General features: G+C 39.7%; 1 long non-coding RNA gene across 1 annotated transcript in view; it reads right to left on the reverse strand.

The window, feature by feature from the left end:
• Positions 1–6558: 6558 nt before the first annotated feature.
• Positions 6559–20583, reverse strand: part of LOC117801451 — a 35488-nt gene continuing 21463 nt past the window's right edge. Inside the window, exons 4-5 of the long non-coding RNA XR_004623977.1 lie at positions 7917–7984; positions 6559–7100 (exon numbers count right to left, since the gene is read on the reverse strand). This is a non-coding gene — a long non-coding RNA (uncharacterized LOC117801451). The remainder of the gene's footprint in view (positions 7101–7916; positions 7985–20583) is intronic.

Here is a 20583-nt window from a genome sequence, read left to right on the forward strand (position 1 = left end):
GACATAGGCCAGCCTTGACCTGCATTAAGAGTAAGTAGTGACAAGAAAGTCTTCAAAGGCAGGCATTAGGAGCTAGCCCTTCATATCTATTCAAGGTCACTTCTCCACTTCAAGCTAGACAACGTGGCCCTGTACGGCACCTCAGTGACAGGCAGAGAGAAGATTTCATCACTCTCCTGCGGCTCAAATGCATTCGATTCAAATGCTTCAAACATTCCAATACCCCTATCTATGGACACTTCAAACAGCAACCCTAGCACAGTGGAGTTACTGGCATCTAAAGCTGTTTTTTTCTCTCATAATCAACAAAAGTCATTCTATTTGAAAATTCAATTCCCATATCACACCACTTAACTATAAGTGATCCGCCCCATAACCGTCACTGCAAAACAACTTCTTTACAGCTATCAGAACTACTAATGACCTTCCTAAACCATGATTTGTGAAAGCACTTCTAAAGTTACTCTTTGGTCAAACAAGTGTTCATGGGATTTTTCCAGTATTCTCCCTGTAGAAGAGGGGACATCCAATGGGCATAGCTAGATAGAGACCACGGAAATGCAGTGGTTAAACACGTCTAGTATCTTAGCTAATATTCGTCAAGGGTCAGACGGGTAGAAGGCTAAGCTGTGTTAATGATTCTGCTTCCAACATGTCCAATGGTTTATCAAGCAGTTTATTCAAGTATCTCAGACTTCTCTGTGACTCAGCTTCTTCATCCATAAAATGGGGATAATAACTTTGCCTACCTTGTATGGCTGTTGAGAAGGTTACATAAGGCAACCTATGTAAACTCACAATAAGTGCTCCGTGAGGTTTGCTCTTACTGTTTTCATTGTTGAATTCAATCAAGAACCATTTTAATCTGCACATCACATGGGTTAAAAAAGTTAGGGAAAAAAATCACCATCATGAACAAGGCCTTTTAGGGTTTTATAATAATAATAATATTATAATATATAAAATATAAAATTATTATTATTATTATCAAGGATTCTTTTTTTTTTTTAAAGATTTTTTTATTTATTGGACAGAGATAGAGACAGCCAGCGAGAGAGGGAACACAAGCAGGGGTAGTGGGAGAGGAAGAAGCAGGCTCATAGCAGAGGAGCCTGATGTGGGGCTCGATCCCGGAACGCCAGGATCACGCCCTGAGCTGAAGGCAGATGCTTAACCGCTGTGCCACCCAGGCGCCCCTATTATCAAGGATTCTTAAACATGTGCTCCCAGGGATGCCTGGGGGCTCAGTTGGTTAAGTGTCCAATTCTTCGTTACAGCTCAGGTTGTGATCTCAGGGTCATGAGACCCAGCCCACGGTCAGGCTCTGTGCTCATCTGCTTAAGATTCTTTCTCTCCCTTGCCCTCTGCCCCATCCCCTCTAAAAACAAAACAAAACAAAAAACATATGCTTCCAAAATTCAAATGCAGCTTATTTAACAAAGCTAATACACTTTATCTCAACAATACTTTAATTTTAGCTCATGTAGATGACGTAGGGCTCTATTGGTTAGGGCGTTATGCTGTAGAAAAGAGCAAAGACTTTTTTACATAAATATAAGTTCTGGTTCCTTTCATTTCCAGCTTAAAAACACTGAGAAAGGGTCTTAACTCTGAGCCCCATTTCCTCACTTATGGAAAGGAGACCCTATTGCTAACTTGGAAGGATTTTTGTAAGGACTGAAAATGAGAGACTATAACAGGTTTCAATTAACATAGTTTTCTTCTCCTGTCAGAAGAAACACCAAAACTTGTCACAAAGTGTATCATTTATGGGACATTTGTCCAAAGTCAAAACCTAAGGCCTGGCAATGGTTAATCATGGTATTTACATATCAATAAAACCAATATTTTTCTTCTTTTCTAATTTTAATTGCATTTACATCTTGAAAATTCAAGCAAAGCCCTGTCACATAGTATCCCAGGAAAGGAAAAAAAAAAAAAAAGACACTAAGTAGGGTTCACTCAAGATTGAGTAAACATTAAAGCTCAGCATTTGTACTAGGGAATCACCAACTCAAATAGCTCCAGGAATCATCCATGTAATAGAAATAAGAGATGCTGTTTGGGTTAAACAATAGGGGGCAGCGAGGACTGTGGCAAACTAAAGAGTATCTGCCCTTTCCAAAGTGAGCGGGGGCAACAATGTGGTTTCCCCTATGCAAGTGCAATGTGGCCAGAACTTAGTGTCTGAAGAAAGGCCAGAAATCACATTTGTATGTGAAATAGTCCAGATTCCAAATATCAGCATTAAGTTTCATTAAAAACAAATAAGCACTCTAGGCCAAATAAAAATCCTTTGTGCCAAATTCTGTCCATGGGCCATCAGGTTACAACTTCTGATTTATAAATCATCATTATGAACACCATATGGCCACCCCTGGCAGAAACCCAAAAGCGGCCACTAATGTGAACTCTTTCCTTCTTACCACCCATCCTCTCTTTGTTCTCCTTCACTTCCTCTTCAATCAAGACTGGCCAGATCATGTGAAAGGAAACCTGGAAATGCCATTTCAAAGAAGTAAACTTGCCTAGACCCATCTCCAGGCAAGTGTGTTTGTTTATTTTTGGTTGTTTGGGTTTTTGGGTTTTTTTTTTTTTTTAATTTTACCCAAGATCTCCACATATGCCATCTTTGACAAGTCCTGGACCCCCTAGTATTGAAAGGCCTGTCTCCTGAGGCAGGGGTAAAGGACAAAAGAGGCAGGTCCCTCTCCATTCAGGCACACCCCTTCCCCACCAGGCCCGCTGACCTTGACAAGAGGGGGTGGGGGGCGGGGAGTGGCTGGCTCTCCAGCCCACCGACATTTGGAAACACAGGTGCGGCCCACAGCCCTGGCAGGATCCCGCCAGGCACTCCTGTAACAAGCCCACGCCTGTCGGGGGGACTCCCCTGACAGCGTGAGCAGGAGGCTGAATCTGTCACTGTCTAGCTGGAGCGGCTGTCTGCGTCAAGTGCCGAGACCGGATGCCTGTATAGGGGCTCAGTCAAGCGGGCATTTGTTACAGAAAGCTCCCCCAACTCATATTTCACAGTGATCAGAGGCGGTGAGGCGGAGACCCGAAGTGGCTCATCAGTGCTGTATTAGCCGTGGCGGTTATCACACAGGGACAGCTGGGCTGACGCCAGAGAAGCCCTCTTTGGAGACAACAAATGTTCAGTGCCCTGGGGATGGTAGAGACAGGCCGCCAGGCCACACTCCACCTCTCCCCAGCCCCCCAGTCCCTGCACCTCCAAGTATGGCACTCCAACACCCCCGTGAGGCTCAGAAAGGAAAGAGCGCAAAGGCATTGTGCCAGGCTGGGCGGAAGGCGCATGCTCAGAGGAATGAGAGAGGTAGGGGGCTGAGCTCCGCCTCTGGCCACCTCAGACCCAGGCCCTGGCCTCTGGTTTCCAAGGCCTCCCCTGAGGCCAAGCAATGAGGGCCCTTTGGGACTTGGCCTTCTAAAGAAAAGAGTTTTACTTTTCTTTCATCAACACTGCTCTCTACAATGCTCAACTCTGCGATCAGTCTGATGGATGGGAAAACAAATGAAAAAGGCCAAGGAAATGCCATCAAATTTAGTTTTTGTCTCAGGAGTTCTTTCACAAAGAAATGAGTCCATCCGCGCCCCCCCCCACCGCGTCCTTCTAATTGCACTGGCACGGCAATCAAGGATGGTGATTATTTCCAAATGTCTCAACAATTAATTAAGATGCCCCCTCCCCAACCCTGCCCCAAAGCCCATCCTGCATTGTTAGTGACTTACCTCCTCTGGTAAACGTGAGAACCAAGTTTAAATAACAAGAAAAAGATGAAATCTTTCTCAGAGCAACCATGACTCTTCTGATTTCAGAAGCCAAGTGGCTCTGACGTGACTAGCAGTTACACAGTTACAAGCTGGCCAAGGAAAGAATGAGATAATCACTGGAATACTCACGAGTGTCCGCATCTCACTATCAACCATTACGGTGACAGTAATAATATTAAGAATAACCGTTTACCTTTACTGGACACTTAGCATGTAATAAAGTCTTCTTCTAAACATCTGTATGGACATTACGGAATCACCGTGATAACTAGTGAGATACGAATGTTACCATCCCAGTATTACAGGAGGGGAAACCAAGTCCAGAAGGCTTCAGAGGTTGTTAAAGCCACATAGTTTGGAAGAGGCAGAGTCAGGATTACAAATAAACAGTGCCTGACACGTGGTCCTAAAAATACTTATTAATTAGAGTGGCTAAGGGTGGTAGTGAAAGAACTCAACTTAGAGTCAGATCACCTGGCTTTAGTCTTAATAGGTAGACAACACCTGCCAATTAATGAAAGACAAGATGACTATTCCAACAGAAAAAGAAGCAAAAAATAGAAAACTCACATTAAATTTTGACATGTGTCTGAAAAAAAATGCATATAGAATTTAACTAGTATTTCGATATTTAAAATTTGCAATGACATGATATTCTATCTTTTGCCTATCAAAATGGCAAATGCCTCTTAAAATTGCAATATCTAGTGTGGGTAAGAGTGTACTCTCATCCACCGTAGAAAAAGTGTTGATTTATATAACATTTATGAGGGGGCAATCTGATGATATACATTGAAATCTTCAAAGTGGTTTATAACTTTTCTGGTACTTTCAAAACATGGCTATAAATTCTTTGATACCCCTTCCACTAAGAAGTCTATATTCTCTCCTCTTTACCCTGGGATGGGATTATAACTGCTTCAACCAATAGAGGATAGCCAAAGTGACACTATGTGACCTCCAAGGTTAGTTCATAAACCCCATATACATCTGTCTTGTGCCACTGACATGCTCTTGGATCCCGAGGCCAAGTCATGAAAGTACCACCACACTGAGATCACCAGGCTGGAGAGGCCACAGGTAGGAACAGCAGTCAACAGTCCTAGCTATGCCCAGCCTTTGAGTTTGATGGCTGAGATCCCAGACATCATGGAGCAGAGAAGAACCATCCCTGCCATGTCCTTACTGAATTCCTAACCTACAGCATCCACGAGCATAATAAAATGGTATTTGTTTAATGCGGCTAAGTTTGGGGTTGGTTTGTTACACAGCAATCGATAACTGGAAAAACCTCTAATGTTGTAATTATTCTTCTGAAGTCTAGTCTAAGGGGATAATTAGAGATATGCACAAGAATTCTATACAAAGATGTTTAAAATAGGGGAAATGGGAAACACACATTGGAACAATAAGGGCTTTCTTTATCCACATAACGAAATGTGGGAATTTAAAATCAGGTTTTGGAAAACTATTTAATAATATGGAAAAATCTTCATAACATACTTTTAAGGAGGGATTTTCAAAGAACATAGAAGAAGTTCATTTTTGTGGGGAAAAAACAAACCTATACATATGCATTAAAACTGGATAAAAATATTCCAAAATTTAAATAGTGGTTATTTCTGAGTTCTGATATTATGGACAATTTTTATTTTCCTCTTGATGAGCTTTTGTATTTCTAAAATTCCCTAAAATTAATAAAAGTAGTAGGCAATGTGCTAAGAATACATGGCAAGACCTCTTTAAAACTATGTAAACTTAAAAAAATCTTATTGAAATCCCAAATTCAAATTCCAGCAACTTCTATCTTATTGTCTTAAGAAAGATTCTAAACTCAAAGTTCCCCAGATATAAAACCAAGAAAACAACATCTACCTTGAATGATTTTTATGACCTTGAACCATATAATAACTAAGCTCCTGGTATGGGCCCATGTCCATAGTAGGATTTCAGTAAATGCCTATTTTAATTCAATGATAGTCACTTTGGGGGTGCCTGGGTGGCTTAGTCGTTAAGCGTCTGCCTTTGGCTCAGGACTTGATCCCGGAGCTCTGGGATCGAGCCCTGCATCAGGCTCCCCCACTGGGAGCCTGTTTCTTCCTCTCCCACTCCCCCTGCTGTGTTCCCTCTCTCACTGGCTGTCTCTCTCTGTGTCAAATAAATAAATAAAATCTTTTTAAAAAAATGATAATCACTATGCCCAACTTTCAAACACAATCAGAATGGGCATTTGAGATAAAAATTATCTGCAGCTCCCACATGAATAAAGAACATTAAGGTTTGGTCACGGTTTTTACCACTCGTCCAAAACAAGTAGGATTTGGTGAAACTGGGAACCATTCTGCCTCTCGCGGCTATGTGCTGACCTTATTGTCTGTTACAGCTGGTGACAGACTAGCACCAATCTTTCCTGCTGTCACAAATGACAAACAAATACTTGGGATAAAGTGGAGAGGCTGGACAGAAGTTAATTTTCCTCTCTGGATATGGAAGCCCTTTCCACTAATTAATTGTCCCCCACTATAACCATAAAGAAAGTCTAAGACCCAAAGCTTTCCAGTGAACTATAAAGAAGGATTTCTCTTCCTAGTTTATCTTCTCCTCCCCAAACCCATGCTATGTAGTTGTGACTTTGTTAACTTAACATTTGTTAAGCAGAGCCCCAGGGTGTTGGATGGTGAACCTAGGTTCAATAAAAGACCACAGGGAAATTGAAATAGAGAAGACTCTGACAGATCCTAGAGGAAGTGCACAGTGCACGCCTGCAGGTGCCACATGGGGAGGTCAAGGCAGGGTGCCAGCAGAGAGAGTGACAGGCCCTAGGGCACAGGCCTTTATAGGAGCCAGAGGTAGAGTGCTTTGGGGTTCACAGACTAAAGCGAGATTGGTCAATTCAAAAAGAGCAGAGTTTAGGTAAGCTTCAAGGGTGGTCTTATCTAAGGGACACAGAAGGGGAATGTAATTCACAAGTGCTGCTGGAAAGTTGTATGAGGACCTTACATTCACTTGTGATCTGTGGGCTGTTTTCTACCCGTTCTTATCTAAAACATGCATCTTAGGATGGGCTAGGGACAGTTCAAGGACCCTGCAGGCTGTCTGGCCAGGCGAAACAGATGCCAAGGCAGCAATATCAATGAGTGGTTTAGCTAAATTCTCCACACGCATGTACATTCCTGATAATAGCTAATAACCATAGGAGCTCACGTCTGTGGAGAACCGCTCTGTGCCAGGCACTGGTCTCAGCCTCCATGTTCGTTAGCTCCCTTATCCCTCATGGTATGAGGCAGGCACTCTAATCGTTCCTGTTTCTCCTGTGAGGAATCAGAAACACGCAGGAGGTAAGTCACGTACCCTAATCAAACTCCAAAGCACATACTTCTCTCTCATCTCTGTACAACGATAGGATTATTCTATCCCCAAACCTGACATGGGTGGAAGAACATCAGACTACTTTCCATTATCCTTATCATTAGGGTGACACTTGACCCTAGAGCCTAACCCAAGTGCTGTTCATTCAGGAAGTGTTATAAATACAGAGAAAGAATAACCACTCTTCTACCCTGACCCCTGCTAGACTCTCTCTGCACTCCCCTATGCCACTATCTTTTGTAGGATACAAAGGTCCTTGGGCGCGTCCTATTAGTCTGTGTCCTCTGGGCCTGGTGCACCTACTACCCCATCTCAGGAGATTAATAACAATCTGTCCAGCTGAATTAAAGCGGATCTACTCAAATTAGCAGTTCCTCCCTAATTCCTGCCTCCCAAGAGTCTCTCTTTGGAAGAAACACACACACACACACACACACACACAATGTGGTTGAATAAATGCAGATCCATCTAGCATGCAGTGATCTGGGTCTAGAGTTAATGCATGAGGAAACCTTAAACCCGAGCTTTAGAATTGAGTGGAGACTGACAAATGACATCTCTCGTCCCCACCTTGGCTTTGAACCAATCAAATTCAAACTGGGAATAAGGTAAGAATAAGACAGATAGAATCCAAATAGGAATCCACATTTTACTGAGGATAAATTATTATCATTATTATGAAGCTGACATTGTAGAAAAGCGATTTACGTTTGTGAGTCAATGGGCTTCACAATCCCGAATTCCACAATTCAACTTACACACTCAGTTCTAGGAAGTGCTGACCAGGACAGGATTCCCTCTGGGAGGCGAACTCTGGCGTCTTCCCCTAAAGAAGAAAGAAAGAATGGAATGCCACTCCCCTTAACCTCCTTCTGAGTCAACAATACAATTAAGTCACTCTCCCTCCCTTCACTGGGGAGTAAGTAAGGGTGGGGAAAAGACCACAGAATCCTGGCCCTCAACCTGCTAAGACTCTTGGGTGACTGAGAACCTGAAAGTCATAAGAGAAAGCTTTGGTATGACTTAGGACAGCTGACAGATTTCTGCATGGGGTTGAGCACTTAATTATTACAAATTATTGTATTCCTATTGCTCTCTTATGTGTATAACATATATGTTTCACTAACATCAACAACTAAAGATTTTCAGTTTTAACTTTGTGCTGCAAACCCGGGAGAACAAGTATCACGTAAACAGAGTTCTCCAAAAACAGCCCCACTCCTTATTGTGTCATACGACCTTGAAGTAGGCTGTAAGCACTCTGAAAATACGTTCTTTCACTTCCTTGTACTCCCTAGAATATTCTGCATATGGTAACTTATTTATGAATGTTTTCCCCTAGTGCATACATGAAGGAAGAAATAGTAAGCAAAAAATAAAAACAGAAACAGAACTCATTGGCTCTTCAACTTGTAACTCAGGGAGGGAGAAAATACAGGCAGCTCAATGAACACACAGGTTGTGCTCTTATCATTCATTCACACGTCAGTGTGGGGTGCTGGGGAAAGATTTTCCCACAGAAGACCTACAGCATAATCTTTGGATTTAGTTAAGATTCAACTGAGTCTCAGAGGGAAGCCCTAACATCTCATCTCACAAAGAATACTCAAGCATTTCATTTCTGGGCCTAGGATGGGGCACAAAATATAAAGAATGGAGCCTAGGGGGAGGGCTATGGGGACTGGAGAGTGGGAGAAAAAGGCAGGGTGCCATGAGTCTGGAGACCAGGAGAACAGTCCAGGGCTTTTACCTGTCCTCCTTCCTCCCACCGTTGCTATGTAGGCCAACTCTCCAGGCCCAAATCATGCCCTAGCTCATCACTAGAAACAGGTGGGAAGTCAGAGATGGGGGCGATAGGTGGGAGGAGAGAACTCTGCAGAAAAGAGAGGAGAGAGAAAGGGACAGAGGAAGCACTGTTGCCTCATAAAGAAAAGGAGACTCCCTGCAGTCAGCCATGGCTAGGGAGGTCTTCCCTACGTGAGCTACAGTCGCTGAGCAAACATGACTGAAGTAAACCTCTTCAAACCAGTATGAATGCTAGCATGTTAGATATTTGATATCAAAACTAAAAACAAGCTGGGAAGAGTCGCCTGACTCAGTTCCAAGGCCATCCTCATCACTTACCACCTGGGAGACTCTGCACAAACTATTTTCTTCTAAAGATTTTATTTATTTATTAGAGAGAGAGGGAGCAAGTGAGCAAGCATGAGCTGGGTGAGAAGCAGAGGGAGAAACAGGCTCTCCACTGAGCAGGGAGCCCGACGTGGGGCTCCATCCTGGAACTCCGGGATCACTACCTGAGCCGAAGGCAGTCGCTTAATGACGGAGCCACCCAGGCGCCCCTGGACAAACTATTTCACCTCTGCCTGGTACACAGCAATAATTAAGTATTTACTCCATGCCATGCAGAGTTCTAGGACTTGACATGTACCAACTCATTTGATTCTCAAAAAAATATTCTTAGGAAACAGAGGGCCAAGGAAGCTAAACATCATGGACACTGACGCCACCCAAATCTCCCTTCACGGAAGGACCTGTTGACCCAGCTGCTAGCAGAGGGCCTTCCACTCCCAGCCACTCAAGGTTACCTCATCAGCAGAACTGCGTTGACTAAAGCCACTCCCCTTCTCAGGATGGCCCGCCTCCCATAACTGACTGGACACTAAGTAACCAAGAGCCCTGCACTACCTCCCACAGTTAGACATTACTGCTTCATTGCCCCAAGACTCCTCGCACAACCTATACACCTCATCTTATCCCGGGCTTTTCAGTAGCTAGTGGTTCCAGTAGAGGTGTTGCCTCCAAATGCCACACAGAATTTGAACCTAACAAGGGAGAGCCATGGAGCCCTCTGTCTTGGGGGAGCAGAGCTCATATTAATAGAATCACTGCCAACTTCATCTATCTCCCCCTTTTTGAATTAATTTCAGTGGCATGCCAAATCGGAGATGCAGCAAGAAGGTAAGATTTCCTGAGCCCCCCAAATGAAGTTTGGAAGGAAAGAAACTGAAATCCACAAAGCAAACTCCCTCTTTAGCTCTGAAAACTGTGACCATTTTTAAATCTGGTGGAAGACTGTCTACCCAATCTAGGGAGCGAATGTTTATAAGATCATTTTCTATAATACACAGACCAACACATTTTCCAAATTAGGATTTTCTTCCACTCTATCGGTATCCTCAATTTGAGGAGGGAGCCCAATTTCCGCAATAAAGAAAGCTAAAACTGTCTGATGTTGATTTAAACAACTGTGAGTTCCTAAATATAGCATCTTGTTTTGACTTTGTTTTCTTTCTGCCTCTGCTGTGGGGTTCATAGTCACCTCTTCCACTATTTAACAGTAGTTCCTTTACAAACATTTCACACTCTCTGAATCAAACCTACTTAGCAAGCCAGAGCACCTGATCCACAGATCATTTCCCCACTTCCCCACCCCCCAACTCCAGTCCTCCCAGTTGCCAGGATAAAGTCATTTCCATAAACCACGAGAGGATAAATGGAAACCAGTCTTGACCACAGAGAAAGGAGTTGTACCCTCTCCATTTTCTGGCATCGGACTTTCTCTAAGGGTCTAGACCAAGTTCCATAGCTACCAAAGAGCCCCGGGATAATCCAGCCTGGCCCCTTTCATTCCACTTCCCAGTGTGTTGGTAATCAGGATGGGACACCACTGCAAGCCCATCTTAGATCTGTGGCTCTGTGTGAAGTAACATTCGATCGTCACGCTTTGCATTTTCACCTCGCCTGTGATTGTTCTGCTCATGTCAGAGATGTAGCTGTGATGCAGACATTGCACTGGAGAAAAGAGGAAAAGTAGCAGAAAAGAGGGAGCAGGATTAGTAGCTCAAAAGCTTTGAAAATCTTGATTTCACTGAAATGAAAACATGCCTTATCTACCTTCTTTAGACTTTGCTGATTGTATTAATTCCAAATGAAAAGTAAGTCAGTGGGTGTCATTTTTTTTCTTCTCCGCACTGGTGGAGTTTTTCTACAGGGAGCCTATAAAGGAAAACTCTCTCTCCTAGTGTTTCTAGGCAAAGCATTGAAGTACAATCCCACTGAAATCAAAGTGACAGCTAGAAGGCAACCCTAATCACCAGCTCTCTGAATTCTTTTAGGACTTGGATACAACTGTCAATTATCCAGGTCTCTTTGTAGACCAGGCAAGTAACAGTAAATGCAAGGTCTAAATCAAACTTGCCCCAAAAAACAAAACAAAACAAAACAAAAAAACCCAAACACCATCACTATCCTTTCACATCCGACAGCAGTATCCAATGCCAAACCTGAGGCCCAATGGTAGACTAAGGAATTAAGAAGCATCACCAAAACAACTACAAAATAAAATGTGTTAGTAAATGTGTTTAATGCAAAGTCACATGGTCACAATTATCACGTTTTCTAAACTAAAATGAACACATATCCAATACCGGATCCGACCATAAAAATTACTTCAGTAACTCTCTACTGAGTGACTAACTCATGCTAGGCACTGTTGTCCCCACCACAAAGTTGTGAACAAAACAGGCAGATATAAAATTAAATATTCCATAATCAGAAGTGCTATGGGGAAGATGATCACCACTGTCACATCTCTTCCATCCCCTTTGTCACTAAGCCAGAAGAAAATGATAAAAAGTGCTGCAAATTATACCCAGAAACACTTAGGAATTAAGAAATTCTACCAACCCCTTGGGGGGAGGGGCTGGGGGAACCTGCAGGGGCTCACACTCTTTACTGTCATCTTGCTTCACTGACTGAATGACTGAGCTCATTGGCCACTCCCTCTAGTCTCCTCCTTCAGTGCCAAATCACATTTAAATCATTCTAGGCTGGAGAGAATCTGTGCCACTTTTAAATGTAGTACATGGCATTTTAAGGAAATTGAATTCTTTGGCGAAGAAAAGAGGTCTTCATGAAATCATCTGGGCCTGTCCATTGAACTGTGGACCAGAGAGAATAATGAAAAAAATGATCAGACAAGAAAAAATGGAGTTGAGTCTCTTCCTCCACCAAGCCTTTAAGGCCAAAGTTATTTCTGTCAGGGAAAATGAGAAAAGAATCACGTGACTTACAAGCCCTGGGAGGGAGATCTTACAGGATGAGACGTAATCTTTCAATGTGGTTTTCAGGCAGGTAGAAGGAAGCAGTAAACAGGCATCTATGCTTTTGTTACCTTGACACTTAGTGCTACGTGTCTGAATTTTCCTTTTAATGTCCCCCCTTTCCTGTTGGTTGCTGTGGCTTGTAATCAAAGTAGAAGCAAGGGTTAGCAGGTTGGAATATGTTTCACTTACATGATTTATTACTGGGAGAATAGAGAGGAAAAGAAAACTGATTTCTTTTCTCTTTCTCTCTCCATAAGTACATTTCCTAAGCATTTTCACCCACTCTGACGGTTTTATCCATCATCAATGTCTAGCTTTCATCTCAGCATCCAAGTGCATTTTGTAGACGCCACAATAGTACTTAAAACTCAGCAGGGCCAGCAGTTGGTTCATGGTCTTCCCATGCCCTGCAGCTGCTTCTCTTCATGAACCCTGTATCTCAAGCGCACCACCATCATGTCCAAAGTTACCCACCACTCAAGAAAACTACAACACACAAACAAGCAATCACCTATAAGAACACTTGAGAACCATTAAAAGACACTGCTGAAAGAAATTTAAAAAGATAAAAATAAATGTAAAGACATCCCATGTTCATGGACTGGAAGACTTAATATTGTTAAGATGTCCGTACAACCCAAAGTGATCTATGGATTCAATGCAATCGCTATCAACTGGCAGCCATAAAAGGTAAAAAAGAGAATAAATTAGAGGCCACGTTATCATAAAAGAACTTAAAAAAAAAAAAACTTAAAAGGCTAGGAGACTTGATTGGATGAGAGGAAATGATCAGGAGTGAAAAATGTCCCCTGGCCTTGACATGTGAGCCTCTCTAGCCCTTCTCTCCTGATGTGTGACTTTGGGGAGGGGTCAGCTGTTGAGAGAGATTAAGGGAGTACATCTCCACATCTACGTCCTTGCCCCACCCTCAGTTAAAATCATTCTCCTTAGTCATGCTATTTTTTGCTTTCATTGTAAATGATCTTGTTTTTTTGTTATCTTCCAAGCTGTCACCAACTCTGCCTGATGGAAAATGTAATAATCAATTCTCTGTTTCCAGTTATTTATAAATACGTTGAAAAATTGCAGTCCTCAGAATTGATGTGTTCAACATGCACTTCAATTCTCTCCACTTTTTTAAACTGAAACCCATGCCCCATCTCTAACCACCAACTGAGCTGTTAAATATTCAAGGCTGCACCCCACATAATGGGGAAAATGCCATAAAATGCCTTAAGAGAAAATGTACCTTTTCAGAATAATACAGAATATGGAGAATGTTGGGAAACAAACTCCTCCCACCTCAAAGGGAGAAGACATGTAAGACTGCACTGTGCTTCCACTAGACAACTTAGCAGGACCTGCACAAATGATTTTGTATGAACAACAAAGAGCTCCCTGAGTATTTCCCTCTTTCCATTGAGCAATATACCACAAAGCAGCTCTGACCAGGAGAAAAAAGGAGGAATCTATGAGCCAGGGATACTTGAATCTCTGCTTTCATGTAGTTTATTCCTTGTAAGTGACCTCTGCTGCTTGGACTCTATGTGTGGGCACTCATCCTTTACAAGCAAATACAATTGGGAAGCGTTTTCCTCTGTGTATAGTTAGATAATGAATTCTTCCTGTTGCAAAGTGACCTCAAGAGCCCAAGACCTCATTTCATTTCAATTTGTGCCAATGAAACGCTTGACAAATTGCTCTTTTTAGAGTCATGTATAACTTTGAGTTTTATTCCTAAGCATTGTTGCTCTTCTGACAAGGACAAATCAGGCTGTAGGATTTGTTCCCTATCCTTTGCAGTGCCAGTGATTACAGAACCAGCTGAGTGGGACAGCATTGAGTATTTTTCTGTGATTCATTTGCTTTGAGTACAATTACTACAAGAGTCACAAAGTCCTGGACAGGCTAAAACCACCAAATGGAGATCAAAGTTTACTTTTAAATAAGTAAGCATGCGAAGATGCGTACACATGAAGAGTACTTTTTCAAGCGTGTTCTTGAAATGCTAGCCATTCCTTATTCTCTAATACAAATAATTTCACATTTCTAGTCAGACCTTTTGTTCTGTGAGAGACGTAAGCAGAACAATGTTTCTGCTGGTGCTCTTGGCAAACACCGAAGCTCTCCTGCTGGAATTCTGTCATCTCTTTTTTGAACACAGGTGATAAACCAAATTTGCACATTGTTGATCTAAAACCCAAGTCTTTAACCTGAGCATAATGAAATCACATTAGGAGACATGCCTGTCCAAACACTAGAGTAACTGCGCCAGGGCTGCTCGGAATAGCTGCCATTTGTTCATCTCTCCTCAGGCTGAAATTATTTGAGCTTCACCTGTTTCCATCTCAAATTATCCTATAATTGCCTTTTCATATTATAGGGTTATACCAAAAGTAGCAACTGTACCAACTGGCTCCCAGACATCAGGGACATGGAATTGGCTGTTCCTTTTTCCTCACCTCATATGCTCTGATAAGTGTTGACAGAATTATCTAAGGAAAGAAAAGTTTGCCTTAAATCTAGAAATGTGCCAAAGGAATCATCTAGCACATTCTTCAATACGAAGTGCTCCTCAAAGACACAAAGCTTTACTTCTAAAAACTGCCAAGTTATTTGTTGTTTAGAAAACATACCTGCATAATTTGCTTCTTACTTTCCAAGGGGAACACCAAAATTACATAATGAGCATTATTTTGAATATTCCCATCTAAATTGTTTGAAAATTAAAAGCTACTTCCAAACTTCCCAAAATTGACTTGGAAAAAACCCTCATGCATTATCCTAGGGTGTATCTGTCTCCAAATTAAAAAAAATTAATACCTACTTTGTTTTCTTCATAAAAGACTGTTTAAGAATTAAATTGTGCTGGTTGGAGGATAGGTCAAATAGGTAATGGGGATTAAGGAGTGCACTTGTTGTGATGAGCTCCGGGTGTCGCATGGAAGGGTAGAATCACTATATTGTACACCTGAAACTAAGATTATATTGTATGTTAATTGGAATTTAAATAAAAACTTTTTAAAAAGAAGCAAATTGTGAGCCCCTTTCCAAATAGGAAAAATGCTTTAAACTCTTATTTAAAAATGATCTCTGTAGTTGTATTGTTTATTAAGTATAGTCTTTTAAACTGATGGTTGCAGTTTTCAGAGAGCCAGGAAATGACAGGAACAATTAGCATGGGATCAACAATCCTCAACCTTGACACCTTCAAGTCCCATGACCTGCGGCAAATATTTGGCCTCTCTGAACTTGAATTCTCTCATCTTTAAACATGGGAATAACTGGATTTAATTTCCAACAGTATGGTGGGACAGATACTATGAACAGCCCTCCCACTGACAAAATCAAAAAACACTGAATAATATTAAAAAACAAAAAAAAATTAAAAATCTTTTAAATTTCATCACTGACTTGGCAAGCAAATAAGGACTCTTCAGAGCAGGAAAAAAGAAGTTAAAGCTGGAATTGAGAGAGATGAATGGAACTCTAAGGAAGATTTTCACCCTAAGGTCATCAAATTAACCCTATGATCTTAAGCCTCAGTTTTGAAAGAAGAAAGAAAACAGTCCTAGAGCTACCCTAGAGCTGTTTAATGGGAGACGTCTACATAAGTTGGACTCCATAGGCCTATTTAAGAGTAAAATAGAAATAAACATTCCTTTCAGAAGGGGACAGAAAAGGAATTTAACATTCTCAATCTGGACATTGGTCTCCTCTGTTATTTCATTACTACCACCAGCAACTGCACATGCTTCTCACCTGAGTTCTAACACTATCTTTGTGATCCAAAAAACATCAACCTAATTACTTAACTTCCTACCTAAGTAGTGTAATTAAACAACCATCAAAAACAAACACAAATTCTATTTGGAGAAATGTGCATTTCTCTCAGACTACAAAAATCCCGTCAAATAACTTTCTGAGGAATATAAGCTCACAATCCATAGAATAATATCACAAAACACACAAAGAACCAAGAACTACAAGAAATCAGACCTATAAAGATCTTACACACTAAAATTATCAAGTTTGGATTATAAAATAAGTATGTTTAACAAATTTCAAGATATAAAAGAGAATACTTAATATATGAGAAGAAAGCAGATATAAAATAAGTGAAGCAAATTTGAAATAATAAAACTTTGAGAATAAAAATTCTAATTCATCAAATTTTAAAATCAATGACAAATTAGACATAGATGAAGAGAGAATTTGCAAACTAGAAGACAGATTTAAAGATATTCACAATGCAGCACAAACAGACAAAATAATCCCAAAGAGTAAGTCAGAGGTTAAAAATCACAGAGGATAGAATGAAAAAGTCTACCATATTCTAATAAGATATCCAGTAGGAAAGAAAGAATGAATGAAAGGGATAAAATACATAAAAAGAGAGAATGACTGAAAGTCTTCTAGAATTGAAGTAAGACAATAAATGAGACTCAGGAAATGAAGTTAATGTTCAAAGGGATAAGTTTTTAAAATCCAAATTTAAACATATCATGGGGGAAATTTGAATATGTTAATGAAAAACAATATATTAAAATAAGTCAACGAGAAAATACAAATTACCTACAGAGAACCTCACATCACATTGATGGCAGATTCCTCAATACCAACAATGGAAGCCAGAAGAGAGTGGAACAGTATCTTTAAAATTCTAAGATAACAGAACTGCAAACAAAGATGGTATAGTGAATCCCCTTTAAAAAAAATCAAGGGTGAAACACAGATATTTTCAGACAAATAAAAACTTAGTTTAGCTATACAGACCCCTCTAAAAGGAAATTTTAAAGGATGCACTCCAGGCAGAAAGAAAAAACAAAACTGTTAGGAAGATCAAAAATGTAAAATGGAAGAGTACAAAAAAGTATATATGTGGACAAATCTCAACAACTATATAAAAACAATATTATCTAAATTGAAAATAAAAAACTGAAATATAGTCCAACAAAGGAATATAAACCAGATGGGAGATAACCAAAATTCAGGTTCACGTATTCATCTGGAGAGTAAAGATAGTTTAGGCAACAGTAAGCATGTATATTCATTGACCTACTAAAACAAATAGACCGTATAATTTTCAAACAAGAATATGAAGGGGGAGGGGCGCCCGGGTGGCTCAGTCGTTAAGCGTCTGCCTTCAGCTCAGGGTGTGACCCCGGCGTTATGGGATCGAACCCCGCATCAGGCTCCTCTGGGGGGCCTGCTTCTTCCTCTCCCACTTCCCCTGCTTGTGTTCCCTCTCTCTCTGGCTGTTTCTCTGTCAAATAAATAAATAAAATCTTAAAAAAAAAAATATGAAGGGGGAAAGTGAAAGAAGGAAAGAAAGTGAAAAGAAGAAAAGAACAGAAGAAAAAAAGGAAAAAAAGAAGTACAGAAAATGCAGGGCAAATAGAAAGCATAAAGCAAGTTGGTAGAAATAAAAACAGAGCATATTATCACAAAGCATTTACTCAGGGCATATTCTCTAATCATGACGCTATCATGTTACATATCAACAACAGAGTGAGAAATAGAAAAATTGCACAGGTGTGAAAATTTAAAAACACACTTTTATATAACATGTAAGTTAAAAATAAATCACAAAATGTTTAAATCACTATATATCAAAATAGTGCATATCAAAGCTAAATGATACTTAAAAGAGGATTGTATAGCTTCAAGAGTTTACATAAGAAAAGAAGAAAAGCTAAAAAAAAAGAAAAAGAAAAAAAAATAAGCTGAAAATTAATGAATTAATAAGCATCTAATTTAAGATTTGGTAAAAAGAATTCTAACCACACTCCAAAAAATAAAAAAAAATAGATAGAAGAAAAAATAAACAAACAAAATAAAAAACATAAAATCAACATAGCCAAAATTGACTCTTAGAAAAGACAAAATAGATAAATATCTGACATGGTTCATCATAAAAAAGAAAGAGAAGGTACAAATAATAGTAACCCAAATGAAAAGGGAGANTTTTTTTTTTATTTTTTATTTTTTTTAAAGATTTTATTTATTTACTTGACAGAGATAGAGACAGCTAGCGAGAGACGATACACAAGTAGGNTAACCGCTGTGCCACCCAGGCGCCCCTAAAAAACACACTTTTAAATAACATGTAAGTTAAAAATAAATCACAAAATGTTTAAATCACTATATATCAAAATAGTGCATATCAAAGCTAAATGATACTTAAAAGAGGATTGTATAGCTTCAAGAGTTTACATAAGAAAAGAAGAAAAGCTAAAAAAAAAGAAAAAGAAAAAAAAAGCTGAAAATTAATGAATTAATAAGCATCTAATTTAAGATTTGGTAAAAAGAATTCTAACCACACTCCAAAAAATAAAAAAATAGATAGAAGAAAAAATAAACAAACAAAATAAAAAACATAAAATCAACATAGCCAAAATTGACTCTTAGAAAAGACAAAATAGATAAATATCTGACATGGTTCATCATAAAAAAGAAAGAGAAGGTACAAATAATAGTAACCCAAATGAAAAGGGAGATATAGCACCCAGCAAAATTATAAAAGAATACTTTTATTAAAAAGCTCTTTTATAATACTGCAAAAAATGTGCAAACATAGGTAAAACTGTTAAATTCCTAGAAAAACATGTAAACGCACCAAACTGACTCCAAAGTATGTAGAAAATCTGATTTCCCACAGCCATTAAATAAGTTAAATCAGTAGATTAAAATATCCCAAGAGCATTCAGGACAACATTTCATATAACAGATAAAGAAGCTCACGTAGGAGTTTCACCACTGGCCTGAGGTCAGCAGTTATGGCAGCTCCAAGACTAGACCCCACATATCCAGATGCATGTACTAAGTATTGGGTTAGTGCATTGCATGTATTTCATGAATTTGAGCTGAAAGAAATGCCTGCCTTCAACAATGCTCACTGGGAAGATTTTCTGAAACATAACATCACTAAGTCCCTATGGGGTATAGCAAAGGAATGAGAATGCCCACCTGGAACCCCAGACAAACAGCTATGGTGGACCACACAGTAGGGTTGCCCATTAACTTTGCCTTGGTTGATCCACTTGGGAGATTTTTCTTATATGTCTTTTTTCTACTTGTGTTTTGTTTAAGGAGACTCACTGTGGAAATTCTTTCCCGGACCTATCACTTTTAAAGAGGTTTTCATAAAGGATGCTAAATAATCTGACTATGAAAAAAATATCCTAAGAAAACACCAGATAGATAAATTTACAGGTAAGTTATTTTAAAAATTACATCCTGACATAAACTCTGCCATAATACAGAAAAAGAGGAAAAACTTAACCAATACATTTAATGAGTCTAGCAAAAACCTCGATGACAAGAGCAGAAAAGGACAGTACACCTAAGGAATGTCAATTTCACTCAAAACTGTAGATGATAAAAATCTAAAATAAGGATAATAATTAATAAAATCCACCAATGTATAATGATATGATAATAATGATAAATTTGAGTTTATCCCAGAAATGCAAGGTTGGTTTAATATAAGAAAAACTAATTAATATAATTCATTACATGGGCAGAGTGAAAGGGAAAAAAAAATCATGTTATTACAAGATGAGTTCCCCAAAAGCAGACATGGCATGCCGACCAGCAGTTATCCCACATAGGCGGGAACTGGGCCTTTATCCCTCGCTTTGCTCAGTTACTGGACACAAGCTGCCCTGGAAAGGGGGTGAGCCTGGGCCAGGAGGCTGTATAAAATCTGACCGACAGAGGTCCTCTGCTGCCTGCATGGCCTTACCTAGAGAAGAAGGCCTTCTGTGAGGGTGACTCTGGCAACACCTCTTCATATCTTACACACACCTCCGTAGAGGAAGAAAAAACCTCCCATATAGTTCAACATCTCTTTGTCATCAAGAAAATTTAATCAAAGCAAATGGAGGGAAACTTCCTGAATATGACAAAAAGAACCTACACAAAGCCCACAAAAAGCATCGTACATAACAGCAAAACTGAAAACAAGTCCATTAAAATCAAGAATAATACAAAGATACCCATTATCTCCATTATTATTTTCCTTATCATAATGTGCTAGAGGTCCCAGTCAGCACATTATGATAAGGAAAATAAATAGATAAGGACTGGAAAAGGAGAAACAGTCTGTCATTATTTACAGATAATTTCATTTTCCATGTATAAAACCCAAGAGAATCAGATGAATTATTAGTGTAGCAAAGTAGCTAGACAGAAATCAATACATACAATTCTACCATTTTATTTTATACACGTTTTTAAAAAAAAAAACATTTAATTAATGTGCTTTTAAGACCATTTAAAATAGCATTTACAATAGCAACAAAAATATAAAGTT

This window comes from Ailuropoda melanoleuca, chromosome 3 (genome assembly GCF_002007445.2).
Source record: "Ailuropoda melanoleuca isolate Jingjing chromosome 3, ASM200744v2, whole genome shotgun sequence".
Lineage (NCBI taxonomy): Eukaryota > Metazoa > Chordata > Mammalia > Carnivora > Ursidae > Ailuropoda > Ailuropoda melanoleuca.